The sequence below is a fragment of the Cyprinodon tularosa genome, unplaced genomic scaffold (assembly GCF_016077235.1).
Source record: "Cyprinodon tularosa strain WSP-4 unplaced genomic scaffold, ASM1607723v1 ctg343, whole genome shotgun sequence".
In the NCBI taxonomy this organism is placed as follows: Eukaryota; Metazoa; Chordata; class Actinopteri; order Cyprinodontiformes; family Cyprinodontidae; genus Cyprinodon; species Cyprinodon tularosa.
Window position 1 is genome coordinate 651,650 of NW_024039056.1, and position 15,066 is coordinate 666,715.

Here is a 15,066-nt window from a genome sequence, read left to right on the forward strand (position 1 = left end):
GTCTGTGCATATACAACATGCCATCAAAGCATTCTAGGATTCCTTTTAGTTCATTAGTGCCCATGAGCAAACATGGAAGCTCCCTATACTATCATGCAAATTATTCAGGCTCCTTTTCCACCTTCCTTCCTTATTACCAGCACTATTCGGATGGAATTTATCAGGGGGACTGCTGACACACATCCACTCTGGCTAACGATTCCTTATCAGCTACATTGGACACAATCTGGTAACACTGACTGGATAAAGAAGGAAAACGTGAAAGATATGTCTTCTACAACAATAATCAGCTGTTTTGGATTAGCATTGAACAATAATTGTATTGTTTTTTTCATTAAAGGAGGGGTCTAATTATATTTCACACATTGGTAACGCTGACATGTGCAAACTAATGCAGCAGGCTACCTAGGCTCCGTCAAATCAACCAACTTTTCATGAGCAGACAGAACAGAGAACAGATTTCTGTTCTGTTTTTTATCGAGTGATGGATAGGAGAGCTGAGATAGTCACAGCAACTGGCTGAGGAGTGGTGATGTGGGTGGGTCTTCAGCATGCATTGACTGCTCACTCAGACAGGAAGACTCCCAGGTTTAGGATAGCGGTGCTGAACTGGAAACAATCACTTAAGTCAAAGACTACACAGTCCTATGATTTGCTCATTATGTCCCAGAACAGAGACTTTATCCACGTCGATAAAACTAACTCCATTCTAATGAAGCACCTCACTTTGTTTCACCGTCAACAAGACTGACTTGGTTCTGACTTCTTAAGATTTGTTTATAAACCTACTCTTTAATTATGTGAAGAGTGTTTGGCTTAATTCACTTGCATAGTATAAAGCTTTTTCGTGCATGGAGATACTGGAAGAAGGTTAATGTTGTCCCTTTTTTGAATGGTTTTACTTTTATTTATCTATTTTTAATACCAACGCAGAGAAACATAGACACTCCAGCGTGTCCTGGGTCTCCTCCTAGTAGGACGTGCCCGGAACACCTCACCAAGGAGATGTCCAGGAGGCATCCCAACCAGATGTCCGAGCCACCTCGAGAGGAGTCAGTTGAGGTGGTAAAACTAACCAGCAGAAAAATAAAAAGCAGAAAGTGTGAAACCTTAATGCAAAACTAACACTAAGGTAAAATATTTGTGTGCATCCTCCTATGGGATATTACTATTTTTGTCCCTTTGAGGATGACAGCAGGGTTATACATCCATCCATCCATCCATCCATCCATTATCTTACACGCTTGTCCCAATTGGGGTCGCGAGGGGTGCTGGTGCCTATCTCCAGCGCTTATACATCCATAGGCTTCTATTTCTAGTTTTTACCTCTTTGATTTCGTGAACACTTTAAGAGTTATTGCACAATATAGACAACAAACACTTCAGTCATGCATCATTTATGGTGTATATATCTATCTGATGGTGCACCCTGCTGCCAAATTTGTGGCAAGCGAGTAACCAGCCTTTTTAAGCTGATGCATCGCTAATGCAAAACTGAGAAAAATTAATTGCATAATTATTAAGACTTTTACATCATGGTTCTCCTTGTCTTCTCTTTATCCTCATCTGATAAGAAAGACCGGAAATGGACAACAGAGCTGTAACAGAGCTTGAGAGGCAACTTAAGGAGAAAATTTTGAGCTGTACTAAAAACTTATCAAGCAAGGCATCTTTCCACTGGTTGAGTTGTAATGATCCATAAGTAATTGTCCATAAATGTAGCTATGATTAATTAATCTGTCTTTAATTAAGTTTTTTAGTGTGTCCCTACAGTTCCACCAGCTTTAATGGAGCATATCAATGAGCCCACATAACATTTTACCAACTACTGACAGTATTTTCATATTCATTTTCAGCATTTAGTAGGGGAATGATTATTTAAGGACTTCAATGAAATTAAGGACTGACCTTTCGAATTAACATTAGTGGAATATTTCCCTCTAAACTGGTAATAATAAAGTTATGCATTCGGAATAGTATACTATACAGTATTTGACTTCTTAGAAAAAAATCCTTAAATTTTGTTTCTTTTAAATCACACTTAAACGTTTGATATTATGACATGCATCAACTAAGAAGTTCAAGAACAGATTATATAAGAGGAGACTGACCGTTCCTAACCTGAAAATTTTTTTAACACATTTAGACCCTAGCAAACCATGGTGAAAACCATTATCCACAAATGGATCGAGCATGGTCCACTAAGGGATCTCTTTTTTAGGAGAGGCTGGCTAAACCATCATCTCTCCAGAAGCCATGAATAGTTTATATTTCCAAGATGAAAAACACTGCCACCCAAAAAGAGCACAAAATATTCCAAAACCTTTTGTAAAAAATATAATGTTGGCAGAATAGACAAAATAAGATAATTTTGAAAGTTGTTCTGTAAAAGTTTGAAAACAATCCACTGGACTTGGTTTCCAAGGTTTGAAGACGTTTCGGTTCCCCTCCAGGAAGCTTTCTCAATTGAAATGTCTGGATCCGCAGTGAGTTTGAGACTTTATATAGAAAGGGCCTTGTATTGCTTGGAAACATGCTAATTGAAGCGCATGCTAATTGTTAGACTGAAATAACTGAAACCTGTCTGATTGTGAAGGTCGGTCGTTAAAGGAGGGATTGTTCACCTGGCTGAAGAGTGGAGGTACTTTGTTCCTCTGTGATGGGGTGCGGGTTGTGGTGAAACCTGGAAGGGATCATCTCTATAACTAAATTGTAAGTTCATTTGTAATTGTAAGTCCAGGGGATTCTTTTTAAACTTTTACGGAATGACAATGACCTGGATGACTAAGAATTTTCATCAGCGTTTTGGAAGTTGTGTTTCTGGGTATATCGTTTGTCAAACTAACACAGGAGCTGAAAACAACATCATACTGATGGTAAAACATTGTGTTGGCAGTGTGATGGTCTGAGGCTGACTTGCCATAACAGGTAGAGCCATTAATCTTACTCTTCAGCAGAAAAATCGAAAGCAGAAATTGTGTAACCTTATCTTCTATCCAGCTTGGGTTATGCAACATGAAGCTGATTCGAAGTGCTTCAGGAGGTCCGCCTCTAAATAGTACCAAAACGATTAAGGGTCCAGTCAAAGTCCAGATTTAATCTTAATTATATGCTGGAGCATGACCTCAAACAGGCTCAAAAAAATCTCAGAATGTGCCTCTGTCAAAACAATTCCATAAAGAGCAGAGAGATAAATTTCCTGATGAGTCACTCTCTATGTTTGTAGCATTTTTTTTTAATCCTTTATGGAAACGTATTAATCTCTACCTGGATATTTTGTCGAATTTGTGAAGTAACATAAAAAAGGAAAGCTGCAGAAAAATGTCCCTTAGATGCTTCTTACATTTAACTTCTCAGACAGTCAGGCAAAGAAGGTGAAATGACTCATTCCAAAGGTTTTCCATTCAGATCGACCCCCAGGCGACTGTTGGTCTAATGACAACCCATTTACTGTGCTGGGCTTTTACAAACTAATGAATCATTTTCATAAACAACCATTTTTTGCCAAGTTGCATACAAAGTGTTTGTTTTCATGTAGCTTTAATAATAAATGGTATACCGATTACTCCTGATTGCTAGAAGGTCCAAAAATGTAGATGATGGTTATAAAACATATTAGATATTCTTATTAATTTGCAAATGTCTACATTTGAGAGAAAACTTCATAGCTTGGTCACAGCCTTTTCTATTGCAATGTATTCTGAGTGTTTCGCGAAAATAAATTGACATTTGTTCATAGAGTTGTTGCAATTATTTTAAGCTGCTGTGTTTACAGATAGTCTGAAGCATCTAACAGCAGAGTGCTTTCACAACTTGAAGGTTTCTTCAACAACTTAGTAATTCCAAAGATTGTGGCGTTTAAAAAAAAAATTTGTTTTCATTTATCCACATAGAGATGGGTGTGAAACTAAAAGAAGAGAATAAATCGTTAAAGGTCAGGGCCTAAGAAACATAAAGAGGCTTCTTTTTGTTCACACTGTGTTATAGATGTAGCTGAAAGTTGTTTAAATTTAGGCGAAGCAGCAGGAAAGCAGCTTGTTTACATCTGTTTTATGGCGGAAGGGAAATGTGGTCAAAATATCAGTGAAGATCTGAAGGCAGAGAGCCACAGACATACCAGCCCTAGCATGACAAGTGTAGATAAGTAATTATGTGTTGGTTTCGGTGGAGCAGGTGATTTCTCAGGCTGGCGGGGGGGTGGGGGGGGGGGTAGGGAGGGGTGTTTGCTGGAGCATAGCAGTGTGGAGATACTGCAGAAACATCAAAAGCCCAGCGAGTTGGGTGCTCCAGCTATGCCTTGTAAGATCAATGATAGCAGCTGTTCCCACAAGAGGTTTTGTTGCTAGAAGTGTGAAAAATGGATCATTTCACTGAACGGGTGTGTTCGTTATGTCCACTTTTGATGCTAAAAAAAATCTGTCAGTAATAAATATGAGACACAGCACAACCTAAGATTACAAATGGTCACTGAAAATGTGTTTAATTTAAAAAGAAAGTATACACAAAAGACATGTAAGCTGGTTCCTGGTTAGAATGCTAATTCAAGCTAAATGTGTTTATTTCAAAATTATATATATATATATATATATATATATATATATATATATATATATATATATATATATATATATATATATATATATATATATATATATATATATATATATATATATATATATATATATATATATATATATATATATATATATTAAATAGGTTAAGATAGGAAAAAACTAAGATTTGATAAATGTCAGTTTGATGAGAGAGATTTTTTGTTTTTACCTGCATATTTTTTTTACTGTAAGTGGGATTAGAAATGCTCGGTAGGTCGTCTGACTTGGGTCAAAGAATTTAGGAATCCTCCCACAAGCTTCTCAAAATATTTTACCTACATATTCTCTCATTTCTCCACAAAAGCCAGAGTGTCTTTGTCAGATTGTATGCTGCCTTGCTCACACATACCGTTTCCACTCTGCCCACACGTTCCCTATGGGTCAGGGCTTTTTAATGGCTTCTTTTTGTTCTTATTCTCCATCGAAACTACAGTTATTTTCAATTGTCCCTCTGGAAGACATTTGTGTCCAATCTTTCATTTCTGGTTAATATCTTTAGGTCCATGTATCCACCAATATGTCTACCCACCAGCCATTTAGAGATGCTAGTTAACCCAGCAGTCATATTTATGTGCTGTGGTTGGAAGGTGTACCTGTAAAAACCCCAAGCATGAAAAGGGAGAACATAGGAACTGCATTCAGAATGCACCAGTCCCCCTGAAACAAAAAATAAATTTTAAAAAACATGCAAAGAAAAACAAAAAACATATTACCACCTATATGCTTCACATTTGAGATGTGAATTTTAGGTCTGGAGGCTTTCACCCTCTATCCTCCAAATGTAACAGTGGTCACTGCTGCTAAAGCATAAATCTTCAATTAAACAAAGGACATCAGTGCAGTAATTCAGGTCTTTGTCCCGGACTGCATCAGCAGACTGTAATCTGGTTTAATATGTTGCATTTAAGGTAATGGGTTCTTTCTTACTGAGTGGATTTTCAGCCCGTTAGCTCCTGTCTACACCTTCAGAGTGTCGTGTTCTTTTTTGTTTTTTAAGGATTGAAAACATTTTTCTCTTTATTTTATCTTTTGGACACTAAGCAGTCAAAATTTAGAACATTTGGCAAGCCAAAAGTCACATGATGACTCAATATAGCAAGTCATTTGTGCCATGTGATAGATTTAAGTGATATTGGGCTTTTTTACCCAGCTTTTTTTTATTGAACATTACACTTCCACAAGTACAGAGCAATGAAATTAACTCTGTATTTAACCCATCCTCTTGGGAAGCAGTAGGCTGCCATTGTGCGGTGCCCGGGGAGCAGTGTGGGGTTAAGGGTCTTGCTCTGGCAGCCAGAGTGGCAGTCCATGGTAGTGGGACTTTAACTCAGAACCCCTGGGATCCAAGCACAATGCCCTAACCACTAGGCCACACTCCCCTAATATATATATAAATAAGAACTAATATGCAAGCGCCCCGTCAGGCAATCAAACCCTGGTCTCCTGCATGACAGGCGGGAATAATCTCAGCTGGACTAACAAGGAACAATTTATTTTTGGCACTGGCTAACAGATTGTAATAAATGCAGCTTGGGTATCAGATTAAAAACCTTTTCTGTAGTGACAGAAAGGGAATCATAATTTCAAAACCTGACCTTTGTATTGACCTAGGTTAGTTTTATTTGATTCTATAATTTAAGTTACATTAGAAGAAAAGTGAAAAAATCTGTAAGCGTGGAAAAATGAACGAATTTAAATAATTTAGAAGAAATCTAATGTGATTTCTTGGATTTTTTGGAAAATATGTTATTTGTCTTTTGAACTTCCATATGACATTAAAATATATTTTTTTCCTCTAATTATTCCAAGCTGCAGCACCTTTTCATGTCCTGTTGACAAACCTACAGACCTGCAGTCAGAACTACTGTACATCCTCTTTCGATTCTACTGCAATAGAAATTAAGGCTCACATGAATAATCTGTCCATCTGGGAGCAGTCTGATTAGCATAACCAACTCATTTTTCTGCATGTGAGGCATAGGGCCAGGCTTGCACTGAATGGAGCACCCAGTTTTGTTTTTTTGCACAGTCCCAGGTAGTTTATAAGAAAGAAATTTATAGGGAAGCTCTAGAAACTATAAAACCATAAAAAAAACTGTCTGTGAATAAGCCAGGCCCTGCTAGGTGAATAACTGAACCATTAAAAGTAAGATGTATGACACCCAGTAGGTTTCCATATGGTAGCAATGCAAAATAATTACTCTTTAATTACCTTGAATGTTTGCACTTTATACCATTTGCCTCACCAGCTGTCATTGCACAGGCATCTGTTAGGCATGCTGGTGTGTAGTGGCTCACACCTAGGCCCCCATAAGCCCAGCCAAAGAGACATTCTCATTAGCTACCACATAAAATGCACAGGCAGTGGTGCCTGTAGCTGTCCCTCTGGGGCATTTGTTTCTTTGCCCACAGGTGATCCCAGTAAATGGCATAACTTCAAGACTTAATGGGATCTTCAGCCACATAGTTTTTTGAGTGGCTGTATAGTTATTAGAAGCTGCAACTGCATGACTGACTGGGATAAGGCATTTGTATAATAATAATAGGCTCAGGTTTATTTTCTTAGATAAAAAGACAAGCGCCTTAAGTAACTCTTTTTGTCTAATGCAATTTGAATGCATATGGATTGGTTGCACACTCCACGATGAGCTTCCATGACTCTGATGTATTAAGCATACACACAAGGCCAGATAGATCCATTTCTTGCTGCTGTTTTAACATGTTAAACAATGCAGCATACCTCTTTTCACCTTGAGGCGAAATTTAAGATTTTCTTCCTCTGCTGGCCGAGGCCCTGCCTCCAAACCTGTCACTCAAGTTGAAGAGTTGTCTCCAATGAATGCATTTAGCCCGAGGCTGAGATAAGTGCCATCAATAAAGACATCACAAAGACCGCTGGGAAACACTGATGATCTGCAGTACGTGATGTAATTCTGATATTTATGCAGGTACCAAGCTCGGAAAAAGAAACCATGGGAAAACTCTCTCCAGACAGCAGAGATAAGAAAGATGGGGATTTAGGCCTCTGCAGAGACATATATGTATCCAGACTGGTGGTTGTCAGCTCTCGTTCTATCAACTGCATTGTGTCTAAAGAAAAAGGGCTTATAGTTTTTCGCACGTGGAAATCTTTTTTTAGCTGTGCAGCCTGCTGCCGGATGTTCTCAGGGGCCTCATGTGAGCATGTCTGACAACCTGATCTGATTAGTATTTGGAGACAGGTGTAATCTGTTTGGAGATGAGGACCGCGGCTACGTTTTCAGTGCATGTGTATTTTCAGTGCTCACATAAGGCATGCATAAATTTCACCAGAATCCATGTAGAGATTTGCTACTGTAGGGATTGGTGCTCTGTTGGCATTGTGTGAAATAATTCAGTCTGACCTTCTTAATTATTTCCAGAAATAGTCATGCTGCCTTTTAAAAAAGATTATCCCTGAAACACAGTTTCTTTTTCTTTTAATCAATAATTAATCAAAAGAATAATTTGCATGTAATTATCAACCAAATATTTTGCACCAAACAGGAACATTATCTTAGATATCATCCTAAACCATAATCACATTACCTTAATCTTTTTTTTCTTATTTACCGGTAGTTCCAACTACTAAACCACTCCCTACTATTAACAATTAGATATTCTTGGCAACATTTTTCTTATAACCCTCTACTACGAGCATTAGCTTTGAAACCAACATTACATTTACTTTATTTAGTTAATGGTGAGATTCTATTTATGAAACCAAAGACATTTATATATGTCTTTGGCAGATTTAGAGAGGATTTAAAATCAAGTAATTTATTTGTTATGTAAATGTTTACAAGTAGGTATTTGTTATTTAAATGTTAAAAAAAATCTAAGAATTTCTTTTCCCATTAACATTGAGAATGACATATTTAAAAAGATAATAAAGCCATGTGAAATTTGGATAAAAATTTTATTTACATTTTTAATAACAGTGGCTTGTCAGAGATTATACTCTTTCCAATAAAAAAAAAACATAAAATCTTATATGGCAGATTAGCAATCAAACCCTTTTTTTCTGAGGAGCTTTTTAATGACTGTATTGGTATATTTAAATATGTTTAATTTATTTTTGCTGAACTCTGTGTAATTAAGGTTGGAATGCCTTCTTACCATCACCCTTATCTTTATCCACCTCCTCACATTGTCTCACTACAGAACTTAATTTTTCCAGTCACTTAAAATCCTAAGATATTGCTTAAATCTAATTTTGCCAGAGATGGGAATAATTTAGGCAAGATTATAGGAGGGAAATTCCTTTTTAAAGGATTAACAGAGACAACTAAAATTAAACTTATAAAAAATCTCTGTGGAGAAATGTTCCAATCTGAGCCTCTCCCACAGCCCTCACCTTATGTAAGGAAGTGCCTGGTCACTCTGCTAGGAAAGCTAATTTCAGCTGCTTTTATCCAGGATCTTATTTTTTCGGTCATGACCCATATTTCATGACTATAGGTCAGGATAGGAACATAGACTAACGGGTAAATCCATACCTTTCCTTGTGATTCAGCTCCCACCTTGCAACAGCAGACCAGTGCAGCATCTGCATTACAGAGGCTCCCACACTCACTCATGCACTGAAACCAAAAACACTCCACTTGAGGCTGGAGCTCTCTTCCAGAAGGGGGGAAGCCTCCTTTTTCTGTTTAGGAACCATGGACTTGGATTTGGAGAAGCTGATCCTCAATCCCATTGCTTCTCATGGGGCATCCCCAGCACATGCTGGGGGATTTATAACAGTTTTAAATATAATGGTTATGCCTTCAAAACAAAAAAAGACTTAATAAAAGTAAACTAGACCAAATAAAATATTTTTTATTTATGTTATCTTGCTCGTGAAACTCCTTTCTCTATTACAATTAGATTTATCCCCTGAATACTACTGAATAGTATTTATTTTTAGTTTCTCTCTTTTGCCACATTGGAAGCAAGCTTGCAGAGCACACAGCTCCATCGTGCAATGTCAGATTGACCTAACACTTCAGAGAGACTTCACTTCATATTTTTCTTCATTTAACAACCTAATGTTCCACCTCTTAAAGTGCCTAAAGTGAGGAAATATCTCACAAGATCACCAGCAACACTTTTACAATATACCTGATATTTTTAGTGTTAGTTTGTGTTTTGTTTCTCAGAGGGAAAAGGCTTTTAGTATAACAATCACGTCATTCTTCTCTGGAAAAGAATAGTGCATGATGTTACTGCGTGTTGAAACGGTTTTTCAAGTTAAATGTTCACATTTTGAACAGTAGCTATGAAGTCCCCTTAGACACAAAGGCTCACTTTAATTCCTACCATGCTTAAATGTTTGACACACTAGACTTAGCATGCTGGCTGGTTGAAATCTCTACTCAAAAATCAGGGATCCTTTAAAATTTGGGAGATCTGAGCCACAGCATGCTCCATTCAGGCATAAAAAAGTTTTACATCTGTTTTATTTTCATGCATGGAAATTAAATGTTGATAAAATCGCTGATTTTTGTAGTTGAACCTGGGAATGAGCCTGACAGTCACTTCTTTTGTTGCTTACTTTATCCTTAAAATTGGGCCACAGAAGGTGCTCCTTACAAAATGCCAAGAAATAGAAAGTCTCTCTGGTTTTTAAAACTTTAAATGTGAAGAACAATATCATTTGATTTTTGTTCACAATACAACTCAGAGGCATGTCAGAGTGATTTCTTAGTCCCTGGTGATCAACAGGGATCCTCCAGCTATGAAATGGAAGTTATTTGCTACCATTTTCAAAACTTGGGAATAAAAAGAAATAAGATCAAAGCCTGTGCTTTTACAGTTTGCTTGATGGTCAATCAGAGGCTTCTCAACAGAATCTGGTTTTAAAGATAAAGTAAAAGCTGAAAAGAAGATTTTATTATAATTTTTTTTTTTTTGCTTAATATACACCCACAATTAAAATAACATTTTGTAACTATCACGTAAGGAAACTAAAATTTTCCTTGTGTTATATGCAACTTCTAACCAGTGTGAAAGTTTAAGATTGAGATGTGGATGTCACAGAGGAAGTATTTTTTTTTTTAACACAATAGGAGCTTCTGCTGAAAAAACGTCTATCGGTTGTCTAAAAGCCCTAAAAACTCAAAAGTCCTCTTCTGAAGTTCTTTTCAGTAAAATTTGCTGTAAAAAAAAAAAAAAGTGAAGGGAAGGGAATAAAACTTGCCTTCACATCGCTGGTGAAGTACAATGCAATGTGGAATGCTCTGATCTTTATATTGGAGAAACCAAACAACCTCTCCACAGACGTATGGCCCAACACAGGAGAGCAACCTCCTTGAGACAAGACTATATCGACGCCTTATGGACAAAAGACATTTTTTGAGGACCACAATGTTCACATTTTGGAAATAGAAAATAGGTGCTTTGAGAGGGACGTGAAGGAAGTCATCTATATTAAGAAAGAAAAACCATCCTTAAACAGAGGGGGTGGACTCAGGTTTCAGCTTTCAAAAACCTCCAATGCAGCGATTGAGTTGATCCCTTCCCACTATTATCGCAGCTCCAGCCCCTGTAGAGCAGAGCGGAGGACCTCACCTATTCATCAAGGCAAACAATTCCCTTTAACGACCGACCTTTCAGACACTTAGACGGGTATTGGGCTTTGCAGGCTAACAAAAGAAGCCAAACGACCCCCGTTCCAAATGCGTGGACCTGTTCGTCCGTTTCAATTAGCATGTTTTCAAAACAAAAACAAGGCTTTGTTGGGCTACTGTATAAAACCTTGAACTCTGACATTTTGAATTGAAAAAGCTTCCTGGATGGGAAGCGAAACGGCTTCAGACTTAGAAACAAAGTCCAATGGATTGTTTTTAATTTTCCAACAAACGTTATTTATCAAGCTGTTTTCACTTTGTGAGATGCTGCAGTTTTGATGGTTGTAGGGTCTTCATTCATTCTTTTTCCATACTGCCTGATCATTTCAGGGTTGTTGGTGTTTATCTCCAGCTCTTAAAGTGCATTTGTAATAAACACTGAAACAAATAACTCTGTTGGTATGGTATTCACTTATGTCTCTGTGTCAATTAAAATACACAACTTGGAGGGCGTCGACACACCTACATTCCCATATTCAGACATGTTTGCTAAGCATTTCAATTTGAGAAGTGCAGTATTCATTGTTGCATCATAGACTTTACTTTATAAAAGGTCTAATTTCATAGAGTATAGAGCCTTTTTTTCAAAGAACTCAGAGATACAGAATACAATTTCATTTGGAAATAAAATTAATTTCAACATTTAGCTTCCAAAGTTTTGGGCAAAGTTGTGTTTTTTTATTTGGATCAAAATGTGTAACTTTTTGGCCAAACTTGAATAATTTCTTTTTATACATATATTTAGTTATAATAAGAGATATTACATACTTACTTATAATTCCTTTGCTTAATAATCACATGGAATTAAGCCTTAGTATAGCCTACAGAAGTTGTTTATTAAATGCTGATGAAATTTCCTCATTTTATCCCTATACCTAAAATTTCATGTTTTGTTTTTTGTGGGTTTTTTTTTTTTTTTTTTTTTTTTAAAGAAAAATAACACAACAGTTATTTTCACCAAAACAAGAAAAACTTTTTAACCACTATTGGGTTCAGCTAGTGGAAAAGAAAATTACATTTTAAAGGATTTCAACATGATTAGGGCTAGAAATAAGGATTATTTAGCAAATTGCTTGATCTATTGATTATTTTTTTGATTAATCGATTAATAATCATATAGCAAAAGAAGACTTTGTACAAAACTAAACCAGATGAAACTAAAACTTTTCCACTTGAGGATTTCGCTTCATTAAGCAGGTTTACCGAAAACCCGACGTTTTCTAAACCTGAAAAAAAGGGAAACTGACTTTTCCTGTTAAGAAAGAGAGTTTCCTAACCTGTTTCAGCCAGTGTAATAACATTTTCCTCAGAGCTAACTTGGTCAGCAGCAGGTTTTCAGTAAACACAGAGTGTTGTCTGTCTTCGCTCTTATTACAGCCAATCTTGCTGATTTATTTCCTTTTTAGTCAGATTTTTGTTGTAGTTTTGTGCATAAAAAAACGTATCACCCACTAGGTCCACTGAACACATTAGGTTTTAAAAACAAACATTGATGTATCCTTCTGACGAGGATCTTATTAAAGAATAATCTGCACTTATAGGGAGAGGATTCTACTACTCAGTTGACAGGACATGAGATTTATTTGTTTTTGGTTTGTTTAATATGAGCAAGATGCAGATCATTTTATTTTCATTTAGTTATATTTACAGTACCTGAAGGACTACTGAAATTATTTTCAGATTAAATGTAAATTAATTTATTTCCACAGGGGAAAAGGAATTACTTTTTGGTAAGGATTAGGATTCACTTGATGATAACAATCTAATGAGCCAACTGGCACAATCTGAAGCCATTTTATGGGACTGATAGCCACTTATAACGGCCATTTATTGGGATGATAACATCCGCACCTGCAAACAGCTACTTGTTGGGAGCTGGAGAAATTCCACCTTTCTCCAGCAGAGTCCGCCGTGGATCCTCTGAGGGAGCCTCCTGCACAGCTGCAGCTCGTCAAGATCATCAGAGGATCCACTACTTAAGCTGTCTTCAGACCTTGCCTCAACGCCGCAGTGTTGTTCCAGTTGGTCAGCGCTTAAGCCTAGATCCTCAGAGTAATTCTATGACTCTTGAATCCAGCTTGGATTCTAACCCTTGTATCTGTTTTCCAGGAAACCTGTGCCTCCTCTGTGAAAGCTCAGGAACAGCTAACCTGCCGAGCCGACCCTCAGAGCCAAACCTGAAGAATCACAGAGAACCTCCAAGCAGCTCTGGACTAGAGCTGGGAAACCCAAAGCCAAGGTCTGTTCATAAGAGACGTGAGACGCTGAAGCAGCAAACGGACTCTGCTGATGAACTCCTCTCCAGAACCAACAGAGACTCTCCCAAAGCTAACCTCAAGAACCCTCAAGGTACAATCAGTGAACCTCAGGAAATCAAACCTCTGTTGGCAACGCTAACTGAACTGTCTCCCACGCAGACTCCGGTGAACCAGAATCCAGGCCCCGAACCTGAACCAGCATATTCAGTGTGCTTGTGCATAAATAAACTGTTAAACTTTCATCCCTGTGTCCGTCAGTGGTGTTCTGCATTCTTGGGTCGCTTTTAGTGAACCCATCATGACACTACTAATTTACTGTGTAAAAGAAGACTGAATCAACATGAGGAGTGACACATGAGAATATCTACAGGTTCTATATATTAGAAAGACATTTTTCTTCATCCTCACCTGCTTCCAGAATATGACCAAAATAGATACATTAATCTACTACCATTCAAGAAAAAAACCAATAATATTTTCACACTAACAATATTTATGGCAAGCCGTTTTGATATTTACTAGTTTTACTGAACATGTATTCCTGATATCTTAAAAAAATAATAATTTAAATTCTTTGTCTAACTAACCATTTCAAACAAAATGACATTCTCCACATCAAGAATTAACATTCTGGATGTCTATAAATTAATTTCAGTCCTCCATATCACTAATATTACTAGTCAGCATTTGTATTATTTTATGTATGAAATAACGTTTTTCAGATGTCATAAATACAGTTTCTGCTATAAAAATATAATTTTCAAAATATATTATTACAGTTAGATGTGAGTGTGATTTTGATCAGGAAGTAGTTGTTGCATTTTTAGTGATCTAAAAATGCAACAACAGAGCAGCCTAAATCAATTCAGAGTTGCGGATTTGAATCTGAATTTGTTAAACCTGCTTCTTGAAACAGACTCCTAGATAGTTCATAATGACAGGCGAAAATACAAAATGTTTGCTTTTTCATTTTGGAATAAATGCTGCTCTCGGTGGGTCTCTCTGTCAGCTAAAGGCAACAATCGATTACTAAATTAGTTGACGATTATTTAAATGCTTCATTAATCACGGTTAATATGATTAATTGTTTCAGCCCTACACACGACTGGAAAAATTATAAAAGAAATAAAATACAAAAAGGGTCAAAATAAGGATCACTCATAAAAAAAGCCTGGCACTGAAGATTGAAATCCTTTTTGACACAATAAACTGAGAAAGAAACAATGAACTTGATTGAATTGTTTTAAAGCTTAAACCCAACAGAGATGCATGTAAGTGAATTTGAAAGTTTCTAAAAGATCTTAATGAATTGACTACACATCTCCAGTTATTCATTAGATCTGTTTGCCTTGAGATTTTTCTTTTTTTCTCAAATTAAATTAAATAGTGAATTTATTTTTCAGCTACTTAGGTAAATCCCTGAGCCCGTTTCCAAAATAAACTCCAAGGCAGCATGAAAAGAAGTCTATAAAGTTGCTGTAGGACCCTATGTTTTCATATTTTGTAATCTCTAAAGAACCTCCAAAAAATTATGTTTGCCTTCCAATTTTTCCCAACTAAAATTAT